Source organism: Rattus norvegicus, chromosome 2 (genome assembly GCF_036323735.1).
Source record: "Rattus norvegicus strain BN/NHsdMcwi chromosome 2, GRCr8, whole genome shotgun sequence".
Lineage (NCBI taxonomy): Eukaryota > Metazoa > Chordata > Mammalia > Rodentia > Muridae > Rattus > Rattus norvegicus.
This window is the reverse complement of record NC_086020.1, coordinates 41,803,445-41,820,420: the sequence shown is the minus strand read 5'-3', so window position 1 is coordinate 41,820,420 and position 16,976 is coordinate 41,803,445. Positions and strand designations below refer to the sequence as shown.

Genomic DNA, 16,976 nt, shown 5'->3' with positions numbered 1-16,976 from the left:
CTTGGGAAAGAGTGACTATTCTAATTGATACCTATTCTTTTCATTTTATTCAATCATTTAGAAACAAGGCTATTGGAGGGGTTATCTGGTGGTATGGCTCAGTGGGTAAAAACACTTGTGCAAGTATGAAGACCTGGGTTTGAAAGTCTAGGGCAGAGGTAAAGCTGAATGTATAACACAACTGTCTGCAAGCCAAATGCCCTTTGGATAACTGATGGACATGGGAGACTTCCTGCAAGAGCATGTGTCAGTTACTCTGGCTTCTGTAGTCAAAAACAATTTTTAAAAAAGGATCCTGTCTCAAAAAAAGGTAGAAAGTAAGGTCTGCCATCCAAGGTTGTCCTCTGACTTCCACACAAGCACTAAAGCATGTGTTTACTTTTACACAGAGAAATGTACGTGCAAATACACATGCAATTACAGAACACACACACACACACACACACACAGGCATGCACAAATACATGTGCACACACAGAGATAAGTGAAAGGAAACAAGGCTATTTTCTTACTTACATAGAAGCAGTAATTTTAAATGAATGTTGTTAGTATAAGCAAGAGTAATGAGGAACAAAATCCTTTTGAACATAATCAGAGGATTATTAGCCAATGAGTATGGAGTAAGGACTATGCCTGGTCCTCTACGATGTGCCCTAAGCACCTGTGCAGTACTTATTCAATGAGTGATAGCTTTGATACACAATGATGCATCTGCAGCTTGATGATGAAATCAACAAAGGAAAGTGCCATTTAATCTCCCTGAAACAGCCGCACAGAGCTGTAGGATCCATCTGGGAAAGCCTAGAGAAAAGGACTCCTAGTTTTGAAATTGGCTGAATTAACTGCAGTCAACACACTCAAAGAAAGAACTAATTCCTGAGAAAATACCAGAAAGATAACAAATATTTACAAAACAGTTCCTATGAGATACACATCGTTCAAGTATTTTATGTATATTAATTTACTTAATCTCCACATAAAGTATTTAGGGTATCTTAACTATTCTATTTATAAAAAAAAAAGACATGTAGATTTTAAAAAGTTTCCAGAGTAATAAGCTATTAAGTGGCAGAACTGGGGTCTAAACCAAGGCAGTCTGATTCCCAAGTCTGTGTATTTAAGACAGTGTTAAAATATTGTCCTAAATCAATATGGTGACAGCCTACTTTGCAGACTAAAATGATATAATACCCCCGACACAGAAAGAGAAATTCTTCATGTTCTGCCTCATGTGTGAATGCAAAGGCAAATTTTCAGACTTATATAATTGATGTAAAGTTATCTGTAAAAGTCAGGAAACTAGAAAAGAGCCATAAAGCAGTGGGAGAGATATTTTAAGGTAGGGGGCCTAGGATCGTGAAAAATGGTATACAGGGGAAAGGAAGATGATGGGAGTGAAGAGTTCTAGTGGAGAGGAGAAGGCATGAAAGGGGAAGTGAAGGAAAAGGAAGGGAGTGGAGGAAGGGAGAGGAGAGAGGGGAGGAAAGATAAGAGGGGGAGGGGAGATGAAGGGAAGAGAAGGTGAAGGGAGGGGAGGGGAGTGGAGAGGAAGGGGAAGGGAGGGGAGAGGTAGGGGAGGGGAGGGGAGAGAATAGATTGAGGAAGGTTAACTAACACTAAGAGATAAAAGTCATATAGAAACCTACTATTTGATAAGCTTCTTTATATTATACAGAGAGAGAGAGAGAGAGAGAGAGAGAGAGAGAGAGAGAGAGAGAGAGAGAGAGCTCAAGTGGAGCTACTCTATAAGGGAGGAGGATGTTTCTCCCAGATGCTTTAGGTTATACAACAACAACAAAAAGAAAAAACAGTGCCAAGTGTGAAATACAAGTGTTAACCAGGGTAGGGGCACAGAACCACCAAAACATTACAGGCTGTTGCCATTGCTCTTGGTCACCCACAATAACTGCATAGTAGGACCTAGTGTTGCTGATATCCATACATCAGTCATAAGATGTGAAGAGTTGTTACTCCCTACTGACTTATCTTAATACTTTGGGAAGGAGCTATGCGGAATTCTAGGGAAGAAAAATCATTAACCAAGTTATCTCTGACCAAGTCTGGCCTTGCTGTGAACTCTGAAAGGTATAATAATAGCCATCCTGGCAAACTATGCCCATGGCTGCAATGATGGCATATGCGTTATGAGTAACAATGACTTTCTGTTTAAACTTAAGGCCTGTTCCACAGACAGGAAACCATGCCTGGTACTGTAACTTGGCCAAGAATCCATGCCTGGAGAGGTCTTCCATCCTAAGGGAGAAGACCCTACTATTAGTTTGCTAAATTAGCATGGTATCAAACTGCCTTCTCAATGTTTATCTCTGTCCCCCAGATTAGTGCAGCTCTCAGTCTGCAGACATTTCCCAGTCTAAGAAGTTTCTTTATGCAGTGCGTAGTGTTGACTTCAAGGAGTCACAACTAACAACAGAAGACTAGAGAATGAGAGACCGTGGAAGGCTCATCCCAAATGGGACATAGCCATCACAATTCTCCTTGTTCAGGCTCACCAAACATTGTAGAAGATGGTACAGAAAGATTGTAAGAGCCAGAGGCTGGGAAGAGCATGGCAGAGGTGTTACATTCATGAACTCATGGTAAATGCAGATGGGAAGGGCACATGAGGTCCCGCCCCTACTTAATGAACTGGCACTTGGGGGCTGCTACAACAGGGATATAGAGTTTTTCTTCAGGAGTGTGGCTCCAGGTAGTATTGCCCATGCTCTAGTACATAGCCCTACAGTCATGTGCATATGGCTAGAGACAAATGGACAGAACGGTGTGTTTAATTTTTTAAAAGGGTCACAGAGTTGGGATGGAGATAAGAAGAGAGCCTAGAGAGTTGGAGAAGGAGGGCAGTATGATCAAACTACATTGTATATATGCATGAAATATATTCTCAAGACATGCTTGTAAAAGAAATATATGTATATGTGTGTGTCTGTGTCTGTGTCTGTGTGATTAAAGTCTTTATTAAATATAATTTATTCTTCAGATTCTCAGATTTGGTCAATATTTTTCAGTGCCTTGGGGTAAAGATTCTAAGTGTCTTTTATTTTCTTCTTCTTCTTGGTGTTTGGTTTTTTTGTTTGTTCAGGATTTTGTTTTGTTTTGTTTTTTTGTTTTTAGCTCTGACAAAATAAAAACATTGCTTGGATATGTTGAGATCTTCCTCTTTTGCAGTGGTACACTTAAAATGTTTTTGGAATGAGCCACAAAAATAAACATGTATTTGGAGTGATGGGAAAATTCTTTCCAGGCACTCTCAGTTCAATCAGATAAATATGAGGATGTTAAAATGAACCAGTTCTTCAGTTTTCTAGGTCAGGACGTAAGCTTAAAAGGGGTTTTTATTTGCCATTTTTATTTCTTAAATAGCCTGATTGCAAATTCGCTTTATAGGGAAGAGAAGTAATTTGGTTTTTAGGACAGCTGAAGTTATGATTGGCTTAACACCCAACAAAATATCTGAATCTACTACAACCAAGAGAAGGGATGAATTAGGTTTATGGGATTTTATTGAAAGAAAATTAAAAGGTTCTAGGGGGATTTTTAAAAGCAACTACATGAAAACTATTTTTTTATTCACTGAGTAGATATCTATATTCTTTTATATTTGTGGTATGAATACGTTTGTTAGAACTTGGGATTTTGGAGTAAAGACAAGCTTTAGCTTCCAGAAAACAGAAAGCCTTTGAAACAAATTCATGTTAGTTCTAACACTGGTTGAACTCCATGTAAAAATTAAAAAAAAAAAAAAACTGCGGTAATGGACAGAGCTTTGCAGGTAATCCCCAGCAAAACTGAGCAGTTTCTGCCAGCAAGAATACATACCAAGTCTATAAAATACTCCGAAAATCATAGAGAATGGCTCCATTTTGATAAGCCATTTTTACATTGTTAATTTTCTCCAAACTATTTCCTTAGTCAATAGAGAAAGGCATTGAAATAACCAGACCCATGGAAGGGAAAGGTGGGGAGGGAGAAACATCCTAGAAACACTTTTCACAATAGGACAGGCTCCTTAAATGGTAGCAATCTTTGTAATCATAGTGCTGAGTTATTTTTACTGGTCTTGGGAAAGACATAGCACATGGATAAAAAATTTAAGTGTTAAATTATATCCCTGATTTTTCTAAAGAACAAATATATTTCTCATTTAACTTACTATTTACATAAGATCTACATTCTATAGAGTAGTAAACAATTGGTGATAATGAGAAATTTTAAAAATACAAATGAAGGAATGACAGAAATACATTAGTTGACAACTGCTGTAAATTGAATGTTTATTCCTCCCAGAATTCATAGGTTGTTATCTAATGCCTAATGTGATGGCATTTGGAGATGAGACCTTTAAGAGGTAATTACATCATAAAGTAGAGCCTTATAAAGGGCATTGCTTTACAAGAATCCAGAGTTAGCTGTCTCTTTTAAAACTGGAACAATGCAACATTATGCCATCCATCTGCAGCCTAGAAGGTAGCCCTTGCCAGAACCTAATGATGCTGGCACTCGGTTCACAGGTACGTGAGAAGAAACAAATTTCTGTTGCCTACAAGTCACCCAGTAGCTCTGATACATTGGTACTTTGATATATACATTCCAACTTAAAACACCAAATCAACTTGCTTTTCCTTCTTGCCACAAATGAGCCCATGGCCTTAGTCTCCCATCCTCTACGTGAGACCGGTGACCAAGCTCAAGAGGGTGCTTCCTTGCTGGAGTACAGCACGTGAGAGCTGGTGGACACAGGTTGAGAGTGGCATCCCAAGAGCATCATTTAAATAAATAAGAGAAATCCATTCAAGTAGCTGCATTTAGTGGAGGAGTGGATAGTACAGGTGGAAGGGTTTAAATGGAAGGGCAGGGGGTGGAGAGAGTGTGGGCATGACAGGGAGAGCCAGATGAAAGAGGAATATATGGGAAGGAAATCTATATAGGAACCTGCTTCATAAACTAGCCAAAAGATTATGGGAGGAGATTGAACAGAACTCTCCAGCATTCACAGATAATATTGCTTCCAGAAGTTGGAGTGGGGGTTTCATGGAGGGGAAACAAGGAAGGGGATTACATCTGAAATGTAAACAAATAAAATGCTTTAAAGAAAAAAGAAAAGAAAAAGTTGTAAGTCTTTAAACAACCCCTAAGTATAAGAAATCTCCCGATGAGCTGTTGGTCAGGAAATCCCCAGAGGATTAGTAAGAAAGTTTCTACTAAGTTCCTCACACCACTGAACTATAGGACACAGCTGTGGCTAGTGTTTTAAAAAGAATGGTAACCTTCCAAACCACAACTGACTAGAAATTGGGGGGTTCAAAACTGTTGATTGAGCTTTCTAAATCAGTTAGTTAAAAGAAGCCAGGAATAAGTCTTGCCTGAAAACTTACATGAGCATTCTATTGGAGAAATTTAATTAAGATCCAAAACGGGAATTTACAAAAAAGAAATCCAGGAACATTTGTCACTCTGGGCTCTCAGACTCAGTTTTTCCTGTGAGGAAATGATGTCTTCTCAAACTATGTCATTGGCAGCTCTAAGCTCAGCTGCGAGGGAATGCTTTCTCAAGTGCTGCCATGGTCTTTTACCTAGGTAGGAGGAAAATCGTCACACACGTTTACCAAAGAAATCCATCCTGTTTGAGAGAAATGGACAAATGGATGTAGCATAGAAAGTTAATCAATAAGCAATGTATTTGAGAATTTCCCTTTCGAAGGTGATAAATTATGAACTGTTGCTATTGACCTACCAATGATCTTTGCAGTGGGTGACATTTGTGTGGTACCACAGTAAGTTATATTTGCACACCGTGCTGCGTTTACTTAGCAAGGTAAAGGCACTTGTGTTTCTAGTACTCAGGCAGTGGACAGATAAGAACCAAAGCCCCAAAGCCTTTATAACTTTTCAATACCAAAGGAAACCTTGGCATACTCTGATAGTATCCCTCTTGCCCGACACTATGCTTTCAGGATTAAAGGACATTGACCCTCGTGCCATGAGCCGCTGTCATCATAACCGCATGTGGTTGTGCTGTGCATTACAAATTACATGCTACAGTGTTCTCTCACAAGCACTTTCTCATTGCCCTGTTGAAATCCAACGGCCCGTTCAAATTCTAGAACATTTATCCTATTGATTTTACAGGTGGAGACGGAGGCTTAGGAATAGTTCATGACCTATGTGTGACCCACCGATACCAAGACTCTGCTCCTTGAAATTAGAGGAATGCAATATGGACTGGTCATCAATATAACTGGAGACTGTGTCACCTGCTAGCAACATAAAGATGGGCTGATTGGCCGCCTGGAAGTTAAGTGACAGCTCTTCTCAGACCCGTGGGTACCTCGAGGGAGCAGAGATGGGAAGGTACAGGTATGAAGTCTTTTTTTTTTTTTCTTCTTCTTTTTTCTTTTTGTCGGAGCTGGGGACCGAACCCAGGGGCTTGTGCTTGCTAAGGTAGAGCAAGCGCTCTACCACTGAGCTAAATCCCCAACTCCCAGGTATGACGTCTCTAACATTTGGTGGCACACATTACTTTGTGAAGTCGAGCTGTGGTGTTGCATTGGTCTTGCTCTGCTTTCTTTAACGCATGCCTATGGCAACTCTTGAAAACACTCACTAGAAATCATTAAATCCTCATACAAAAGCAGGCAATCAGATTAGCTCTCGCTATGCCACAGGGGGCAAAAAAAAAAAAAAAAATGCCATAGGGAAGAACAAGCTTTTCCAAAGACAACATTTTAAATAACAGTGGAAAAAATGTAGTTCAATCAAGAAATGATATTTTTTCAATGTGGATTTATGTCATTGCACTAGGAGGTAGTGTTAATAGTTTCCAAATGCCACCTAGCAAGTTCATGATGTAATACATTCCTTCTTGGATACATCTTTTGTCAAATCCATCTGTCTATGGGCAGACATACACAGTTTTATAGAAACCTCTCTGCAACAGAAGTTCCAGAGTCAGCCAAAATAAGAGGAGAGAGAGAGAGAGAGAGAGAGAGAGAGAGAGAGAGAGAGAGGCTTTAGAAAGGAGAAAAACACCCTGAAAAATGTCGATTGCTGCTTTTGGAGAGATATTTTATTTTTCTCACAGCCTACTGTCCCCTGGGCCCCTGGCAACTCTGAATTCCTTTTGTTAATCTCTTGCCCTTTATAAGACATGCCCAGGAGAACTAAAAGCACAAAGGTCCTAGAATTTAGGACGTAGAAGAAGTGTCAATACAAGATGGAAATGCCCACATAGAGCCAAGAGAATCCCTGTGATTTCTGGTTTTAAACGCTCTGTATGATGTAAACAGAACAAAGTAATGTTAGATGATTAATCATAAGTTATTTGACTTATCCTAGCAAGAGCCCAAGCAAGGTAATATAAAGAACGAAGGCAAAGAAGGTAGGAACACCAAAGCTGCCAAAATTTTCTGTAATGGTCTCTTGTCTGTTGCAAGTACCCAAGGAAGAACACACCAGTTGAGTACCAATTGATAGGCTAAGCCTTGAAAACAAGCACAAAGCTAACATTACACAAACTGAACAAATTATATATATTCAGGAATAGACAGACAGACAGACATATGCATTAACAATTAATGTAAAAAGAGGGTACATGAGAGAGTTTAGAGTGAGGAAAGACAAATGTCTTTAAAAGGCTTCCATAAAAGATTTTGCTATGACCCTAGGATGAGAAGAGGGCTAAACAGAGAGTCAGAAGCCAGTTCCTTTGGGGTAGCTCCCTCCCACCACTTCTCATTCTCAGATGGCCACAAGTGCCTGGGGAAGGAATGGCTCCTGTCACAGACATTCATCTCCCCTTGTCCCAGTGACACACTTGATTAGGAATGAATAACTAAATGTGAGTCAACCATCTTTCCTAGCATCCCTGGCTATTTTAATGAATGAACTCTATTATTCCACAACAAAGGAACGCATTATAGCATTTCCTCACACAATAAGTGCATTTATAAGGACTATATTAGATTTCCATTTTTTTAAAAAACAACTATCTTATATACATTTGGTTGATACAGACAAGAATTCTATACTGACAACTTGTCTTTTGATGAATTTTATCCCCTGGTTGGACTTAAAAGGGTTGGCAGTTCAGTTGTCAAAAAAAAAAATTAACAAATTTAATCTAAAATTAAAGATTTTAAAACCACAATGAATATGTCTCTCTTACAGGCTAATCATGACAGCTGTTTAAATAGATACAAGCAAAATTAAACTACTGTAAATGCTATTTGTATAGGACTTGGCAAGTAATTACTACAGTTACTTGCCATGGGAACTCAGGGTATTAAAACTTTTCAAATTATTGGTGCTTAAGACATACATAGCATAAATACATGGATTTGAATCTACAATTCTAAAGAGAAAAAAAAATTGGATGAAAAGCAACCTGGAAAGCCACCTAAAAATCCAAGAAATACCCTTGCTTTAATTTGAGCTATACTCAGAATGTTTAAGAGGGTGACAATTTTCATTGGCACTAACTCCATAAGCAAAGCCCTGTTAAGACATTTTCGTGTGTTAAAGGCCAGGAGAGATCAACAGTGATTAACAAGTAAAACACGAACTGCTTACATTTACCAGTTCATACTCAGTGTGATTTCAGTGGCCAAGTATGCACTGCAGGAGAGACGGGAGGCTGAAGACTCCTAGCTTCTCTCCTCTGTCTACTCCAGCTTTATCCTAAACCTTGTTAACAACAAAAGTTACCCCAGTAATTACAAAAGAAAACAAACAACAAACAAAACAACAAAAGCCAAACAAACAAACAAACAAACAAACAAAAAACGAGCAAAGGCTTCCTAGGATAATTTGATCTGCTCCAACCACAAATTCCAATCCAGTTTCCTCCCTTAGGGCTCTGTGTGTATTTAATCTGCTTCTCTCACAGCATTTGAAAATAAACTCCTAGTTTCCCATTCAGCCTTCTACCAAATAAACAGACCCACCAAAGCATTTTTACACACATATAATTCTGTTAGTTACTCATGGTGTGCGTCCTAAATTAGCTTCGGATTACAGAGAAAAAAACACTCCAGACACCGTTTCTCCTCTCTCCTTTCCATCGCTCTAATTGATATATACCTATGACCCCAGAGGAGGGGTTCCTTGCGGCTCAGTTTCGAACAGGGTAAGTACGAAACCCTACAATTTGCCTGCCTCGGGTCTCTCTGAACCTCTGCTTTGAGATCACTGCCTTCTGTTTCAACCTGCTGGTATTGGACTTTATCACTTTATAGATCCCCATAAAACAAGCAGGGCTAACAAATGCCTCCAACGGCCGGCCGGCTGCCTTCAAATGCAGCTTGGCTGTGACACACAGTGGGAAAAAGCAGGACTAACCCTGCCAGGTCCTAGAAGCTTTCAGATTCATCGCATAGAATTTGATACATACGGCAAAGCACCTTGAAAATGAATCATCTGTATTTTCTCCTTACAATCACTCCCTCCCAGGACATGTAATTAATTTCCTGAGCTTTGAAAAAAAAAATCTGGATTACTCACACGGTCTTGAAGATGCAATGTCAGCTATTTAGGCCGTGCTAGGACTCAATTACAACAACATATGCATTAAGGCAGGAACTGGCAAGCCTCGGGACTACAGCAACTACAGGGCTGGTGCTTCCCAACCGCCGGGCTATAATCTATGAAACTGAGCCCGGATCCAGCCAATCAGTTAGCTCCTCATAACAGGTCTAACTGGCTCTGGACAGCTGAAGGGCTGCGCTGGAGCACAGCAGAGGAGTATACTCTCCACAACACTGCATGTCTACAGTCACTTTGCCTGCAAAGGCCAGAGGGGGAAAAATTCACAGCTTCATTGTCTCGGGGAGGGAGGACAGGTGATCTGGCACAGACGGAGTCCGAAGCTGGAGCAAGCTGTCCTGGCGTGGCAGTCCCAGCAAGTGCAGACCAGAGCCACCCCAGACACCAAACTGCGAGCCTGCAGCCAAACCCTGAGGTAACTAACCTTCAGCTTCCCTTTTACTGTTAACAGGAATAATGCGGAAAGGAAATGATACCCACTAAGTTGGTTTAGCAACTAAATAAACTTCTATTTTATTTTATTCTCTATGTCCCATGCTTTTCATAGGTCATTTGTTATTGAGTCCAGAGAGGTTTATGCCCCTGGAGTTATTTGCGCTGGGGTAGGAATATAGGTAATTTACAGTCTGTTCATGTACTGCTGAGAACGCGGGTCAGCCAGACAGACAGGGAGGGGAGAGACCCGACTGCATGCTTCTGTGACAGAGGAAATAACTGTGCACAGGCTGAGCTAGGAAGATAAACGGTTACCTGGCTTCCCTGGCCTGTGACTCTTGGGACACAAGAATGCTCCATGGAGAGAGGACTGAACCTGAGAATGTTCAGAATCAGAACTAGAAGACTTTGCAATACTTCTAGAGGCCGTGTTTTACTATCACCCTCTATAATACCTGCCTTATTTACCACTGAATCCCAACGACTAATTACATCTGATATTTACTATGCCATACATCTACATTTCTTATTTATTAAAGATCCTACGAAAACATTTAGAATTGCTACACAGATGAGCAAAAGTAATTTAAATTCAAAGAAGAAAACACGATACACGTAGCGCGCACCTTTTAGATATTTAACATCTTGTTTTGGTAAGAAATGTGAATGTTTCAAAAAATTATAGCAAATATAATATTAGCAGCAGCAAACATTCTTGCCAAAAAATTATTTCAGATCACTAAATCAATAATTATGTTTTCAAAAGTGGCAAGAGAAATTGTAAAAGGTTCAATTTGTGTTCGGATTTAATAACCTCCTCAAGGGAGAAGAAAGTTGCTTCATTGGTAAGCAAGTATAAAGGGTGTTACTAGTGGAAGGCACACTTGCATGCTTTTGAGCTGCTCCAGGTGGTCAACTGAGTTCAACTCCAGATTCGAAAACAGAAAGTAGCAGAATACAGAGAACAGAAAAATATATCCATGGGCAGTTCCTTCTCAGGAGTTCTTCTTTGACTTGTCCAATTTGTGACTACCGAGAATATTTCACTGTTTAAGTATTTTTTAAAATATTTAATTAAACTTTTTGACAATGCTGCTGCCTATGAGAATGGGACTTTCTAAGTAGGGGTGTTAAAACTGTGATCCCTTTAACTCAAAGAAAATATAAGTTAGTTTGAAATGAAAAAACATACTCTCTTTTGTTGTAGTAGTTGTTTTTGTTTTTGTTATTTGAGAAAGGCTTTCTCTGTGTAGTCCTGGCTGTCCAGGATCTCGGTCCATAAACCATGCTGGCCTCCAACTCATAGAGATTATTATCAACTTAATATTGTTGAGTCTTCCATTCAAACTCTCTGATTTTACCTGGTAATAAAATTTCACTAAATCCCTTAAAGTCTTTATTTCAAATGTTCACTTAAAGCCAAACCTGGTCACCATATCTGTTCAACCTTTTGACATTGCTCAAAATTCATACTCAAAAACTACACAACTGAGTTACAAAATGAACTACCAAGAATAGTACACTGTTTTGAGTGCATTGACTAGCTTGTGTTGAGCCCCATGCATAGCTATCCCAGCATGCATGCACACCCACAGGCAACAGGCTGAACATACCTGGTGGCCAACATGGAAGTTAGTGCATGTTTACTTTCATCCAGAAATTTCCAATTGGAAGCTCTCACTACCTTCAAACTCAGCAGAACACTGTCTTAACAGCCAAGACAGTGGCCGAGGGCCGCACAGCAAGTCCAGGAGTGGAGTTCTAAAAGCTGATGTACATTCCACTCTGCCAACATATAACTAACCCCTGGCTCTCTGTCCTTCATAGATATTACAAGCATTGACTGACTTACTCCCAAGTGGCTCATTGATTAATAATTAATGTTCATCCCAAAGACACTAGTGCTAAGAGCGTTCAAAAACTATCTCTATAGCCTTCCCCTCCCAGAACTGTAATAATCATGATACCTTGAGTTGGCTCCTGCAACAGGACATTTTGCTGGGGATTTAAAAGTGTTAGAGTCAAGGACTCAACCCTGAACGAGAGATACCTTGGTATGGAGTATAATTCAATTTGAGCTGGTTGTATAATCACATTTTCCTGTACCCTATTAGAGACAAACCAGGGAGGAAGAAAACAAAATACATATATCAGTCCTATCATTTTCTTTTGCCTAACATTGTTAGCCTAGCATGTCAGAGTCGGCTCTCTCAGGAATCACTCTCAAACCAGCAGGCCTTGTATTTGAGGACTCTAGCTTGAAAGACTGGCCTGATGACCCTGTCACCTCCATCAACCCATGTCTGGTGGCTCCTGCACCCTCTATTGGGTAACCAAGGGTCACCCAGACAGCTGAACTCAGTTTTTGTTCATATTTCATCCATCTCAACTCTAGAGACAGTGATGAAGACAATCCCAACAAGACAACTGAAGACTGGAGACATAAATTCTCTTCTGACCCAAGAGCATCAGCAAATCTCAAATATCAGAGCTATGGTTGGCTGGAAAATGTCCCAAAACTTGGGCCAAGAATGATTTATGGTCTCATGAGCTAATCTTCCTAGCTCTGTAGTTTATAGAACCAAAAAAGTTACTCACAAGTGTATTCGGATCCACCATGTTGGCCCATCAAACCAATTAAAACTGGCAGGACATTAACTCCATCCTATGTGACAGGGACAAACAGCCATTTTGTTATCACAATGCTAACCTTATTACCAAGAAACCTAAACATGAAAACTTGTTCCTGGGTAAGGAATAGCTGACCATTAGCACCAGATGATATAAATACAAAGGAAAAATGTGCTAGAAAAGAAAGATGTCAACAAGACTTGCCTTGCCATAACCAGAAATGAAATTTAAAGTATGAACGCTAAAGATTATAAATTGGTGGTCACTTTGGGGACTGACGTGTTCTTGGTTTATACAACACTTTACCTAGGTACAGAGATTTCAAATCAAATGTACACTCACCCTATGGGGAGACTTTCAAATGGGGGCTTCATTTTTATTGTTTATCTTTGTTTTTCTCTGTTTTATTTTCTTGTAGAGAAAGTGATGGATTCCAGACCCCGTGTTAGGCAAACATTGTACTCAGGAGCTACAATCCCAATCCTGATGTTGATTTTTTAATTCATCCCTACCTAAAAGCATAAGTGTATAGAATCATATCAATAATCTATGTGACAAATTTCTAAAATGCATTATAGTTAAGCTTAATGAAATGATTTTTAATTCAGTCTTTTCTAAAATATGTGAACATATGGAGTTATAGTAATAATGTATATGAAAAGGATTTCAAAATATATTACAAGATAGAACACACGTAAGCTTAATGAAAACTGCCATCTTTTTATACTTAAACTTGAATTCATGTTAGGTCAAGAATTCTCCCTCTGCATAAGAAGACCTGACAAGAAGGAGAGGAATCCACTTTTCTGTGGCCCTCCATGTTCCTTTTGCCTCTCTGAAGTGTTATGTAATGAGATGCACAAAGCCTAGAGATTTAGTAAGAGAAAATATTGGGGATATGTTACTCACATATTGCTCAAACCATGTGTGTGGTTCCAGCAAGGCCTTAAGCACTACCACACAGACAGAGGAGGCATAAACTCTGGAGCCAGACTGTCTGGGTTCAGATATCAGCTCAGGTCTTTCACTGAGAGCTTGAGCACAACACCTAACTGCACTTTTTAAGAATAATCATTTTGGGGGTTGAGGATTTAGCTCAGTGGTAGAGCGCTTGCTTAGCAAGCGCAAGGCCCTGGGTTCGGTCCCCAGCTCCGAAAAAAAAAAAAAAAAAAAAAAAAGAATAGTCATTTTACCCTTTTCATTATTAAGATCATTGTAGTAGTGTGCATGATATACACAACAAAGGTGAAGTACTCAGCATGCAGGTGCTTGGGTATGGGTCTGTATCACATATTACATCTGACGTAGATTTATAAATCCGATGTTTGTCTTGATGTCTCTGAGATCAAAGTTCAGTGAGATGTGACTTGGTGCTGTCAGTTTTCTACCCGATTGTCACTTGAACTTTAAAACCTACCCAGGGTGTGACAAAGAAGGGGTAATTGAAGCAGACGTGATTCATAGAATAGTTAGCACAAAGTTCAGGCATGTTAAAAAAAAAAAGAAAGAAAAGAAACCTTGCATGAAGAGAAAATAATAATGGTGCCCTTAATCTTCACTCATGGTATTCTAACCAAAAAAGATTTGAATGGAGGTGGGGAATGTCTATCCTGAACAGCTGTGCTGATTATCCGAAACACAAAAGTCATGTCTCAATTCATACTGAATTCTCAGCTTAACTATCAGAGAACATTGAAGCTAATTATTCTGTTCCTTCCTCTAACGAGAGATTTCTCAAAGCAAGACACTATTATCTAAGGTTTTAATATACTCAATGAGAAACTGAAGGAAAACAGTTCAGTCAATTTGGAAGAGGGGCAGCTTCCCTCAGGAAGGAGTGTGGACTTCGTTCACTTATTCATTCATTGGTTCATTGACTCATTCATTCATTCATTCATTCATAGTAGACCTTCACACGTCCCTCTCTCTACTTCTATATGAATACCCACCAGCCACATCTGCCTGCTTCTAGTTCCTAAAATGAGCTTCTGGAAATGCAAATCCCTCTACACATCCCATCGGCAAGACAAACAATGAACTCCTTCGCCATGAGCCCACTCCTGTCTACTTCTTATGGAAGATGGTTGGTTACTTCATGCTTGTAAGGAATTAAAGAATCAGTACCTCTGTCCCAGAATTTAATTCTAGAAGAAAATAAACTGGGGAAAGCAAGGGCCACTTTCAAATAAGGAGGAAAAAAAATACTTCGAAAATTCTTCAAAAAGAATACAGAGAGCTGCCAGAATTATAGTGAAATCAATAGACGCACTGTCAAATTCTTTGCTAGAGTTATAAAAATCCCTTCTGGTCTTTCTCAAGTTGATAAAAAGAATGCTATGAAGCTCACTATATTTGCTAGAAATAATTACATATTTAAGGCTTTGAGAGGGGCCTAGCAAAGAGTAGAATAAGCTACATCTCATTCATTCTCATTATCCTGCTCCTGGCAGAACACATTGGAGGGTCAGGGGTGTCTAGGCCTCAGAAGCAAGCAATTGGTTCCCACTTCCAGTCTATTGGTTCTGCTGCCATAAATCATGAAGTGTCTCCTTCTGAAAGCCCACTTGTGACCCTGAGGCATTACCCTCTGAATGGTAATATTGTGACAGTCCATGGACATAAACTACCTACACTGGATACCCGTTGAAGAAGAGGATTGCGGGAAAGGCTAGAATTTTCTAAGAATTAGGTACAGTGAAGAACAGCCATTATGGGTTAGATGAGGTCCCCAGGGGTCCATATAGACTAACCATGGTCGCAGTGTGTGGAGGTACTAAGGGCATTTCAAATGACATCCAGTAGAAGGTTCTTGGGTGTAACCAAAGTGGATTGTGCATATTCTTTCTGCGACTGCATGATCTTGAACTCAAATGTTAAAAATATAAGTGAAAATACCTCTCCCTTTACTAACTAAGTAGCTTGTGTCAGGGATACAAAAGTAATATAGGATCTCATGATTAGAACCCAAGTAAAAAAATGTCTTAGGAACCTCTCCTGATCTACATATTCTCCCAAAACATGACCTCCATATATTCCCACTCCAACCACCAAAGGAGCCCATTAAGGGGCTTCTATGATCTTCTTGTCACGTGAATCAATATGTGCCCATTCTCAGAGCAGTAGAGAAAACTATGCTGGGAAAATACAATGAAATGTTCCTGCTAACTTCCACCTTTCTTTTTAATAGGATCAGGTATGACAAGAAGACACACAAAGGACAGCCAGGCCTTTCTGGGACTGAGAATCACATTGCAATAACAGAAATTTTCCCTTAGGAGCAAATCTGCCCTGTATTCACAGCTCTCTGGACCAGAAAAGAATATCCAATTTTTACTTCTCCATGCAGGGCCTCCTCAGAGGAGGTCTACACAGCTCTGCTCTGTCCCTGTGGCCTGTGAACCTTCCTCTCCATAGTAAATAGCACCATCCAACAAGAGCAGATTTCTCACTTCTATAATAAAATCAGGTACTGTATTGCATCTTCTAAAAGGTAGCATAGCTATAGAAACACATCTGCAAGCATGAGCAACTGAAGGAGATGTGGTCTGATCCCTATCTAACACTTCATGAGAGTTTGTTTTTATGTCTTTAGGGTCATTGAAATGTAAGCACAGTAATCAGAGAACTGGAAAGAAAAACAAAACAGACTACATTTGAATCACATGTGTACTAGAAAATAACAAGAGTCTTTAAACTTCATGTGCATAAGGATATAACAACCACCAAGGTATTTGTTAAAATGGAAATTCCCTGGTTCCCACTATAGGGATGCCAAGACCTGTCCCTGGTTCCCACGATAGGATGCCAAGACCACAAGTCTAGAGAACAAGCAGGGGGAGGAGCCATGCTGGTAAAGTTTGCCATTTCTGGACTACCCTTGAGAAATATCACCTCAACATGTGCAAACCATGGGACACAAGGTCTGAAACATTATATATTCTTAATACTGATTAGTGATCACTATTAGGAATCAGAAGCAATTTCAGATTCACAGATTCACCTTAAACTTGACCAATTGATAAACAAAAATTACACATGGGTGCCATGGTATCGAAACAAGCCAGGGGCAGTTTTGCTCAGGAGAGAGAAACAAAAGGAAGAATATAGGACACTGACCATCTAATTCACGTTCTTCTAATGACCCTTTACCCAGAGGTGAGTCCCAATTATCCCCCACTCTACCCTGTCAACAATGCCAAAAGATTGTGCGAAATTACCTAAAATAATTATCCTCAGACCAGAACTTTTCAAAGTAAAAATATATATTACCATTTCATTTTCAACCTCAGATACAGACAGAAAAACAGACAAAAGGGGGGGTGCTAGTTCTTTACACCTAAATGGACCCAAGAAGA

At 39.6% G+C, this 16,976-nt stretch overlaps 1 protein-coding gene across 4 annotated transcripts in view; it reads right to left on the bottom strand.

Moving 5' to 3' along the window:
- Positions 1 to 16,976, bottom strand: part of Pde4d (phosphodiesterase 4D) — a 1,514,231-nt gene that overhangs the window by 1,442,147 nt on the left and 55,108 nt on the right. Inside the window, exon 1 of one of the 4 annotated variants that reach the window (XM_063281299.1) lies at positions 9,514 to 9,652. The exons of 2 other annotated variants lie outside the window; for them this stretch is intronic. The gene's annotated coding sequence lies outside the window, so the exon portion shown is untranslated. Of the gene's footprint in view, positions 1 to 9,513; positions 9,653 to 16,976 lie in introns of those variants that run through there. One more of the 4 variants, XM_063281301.1, reaches the window with a different exon arrangement.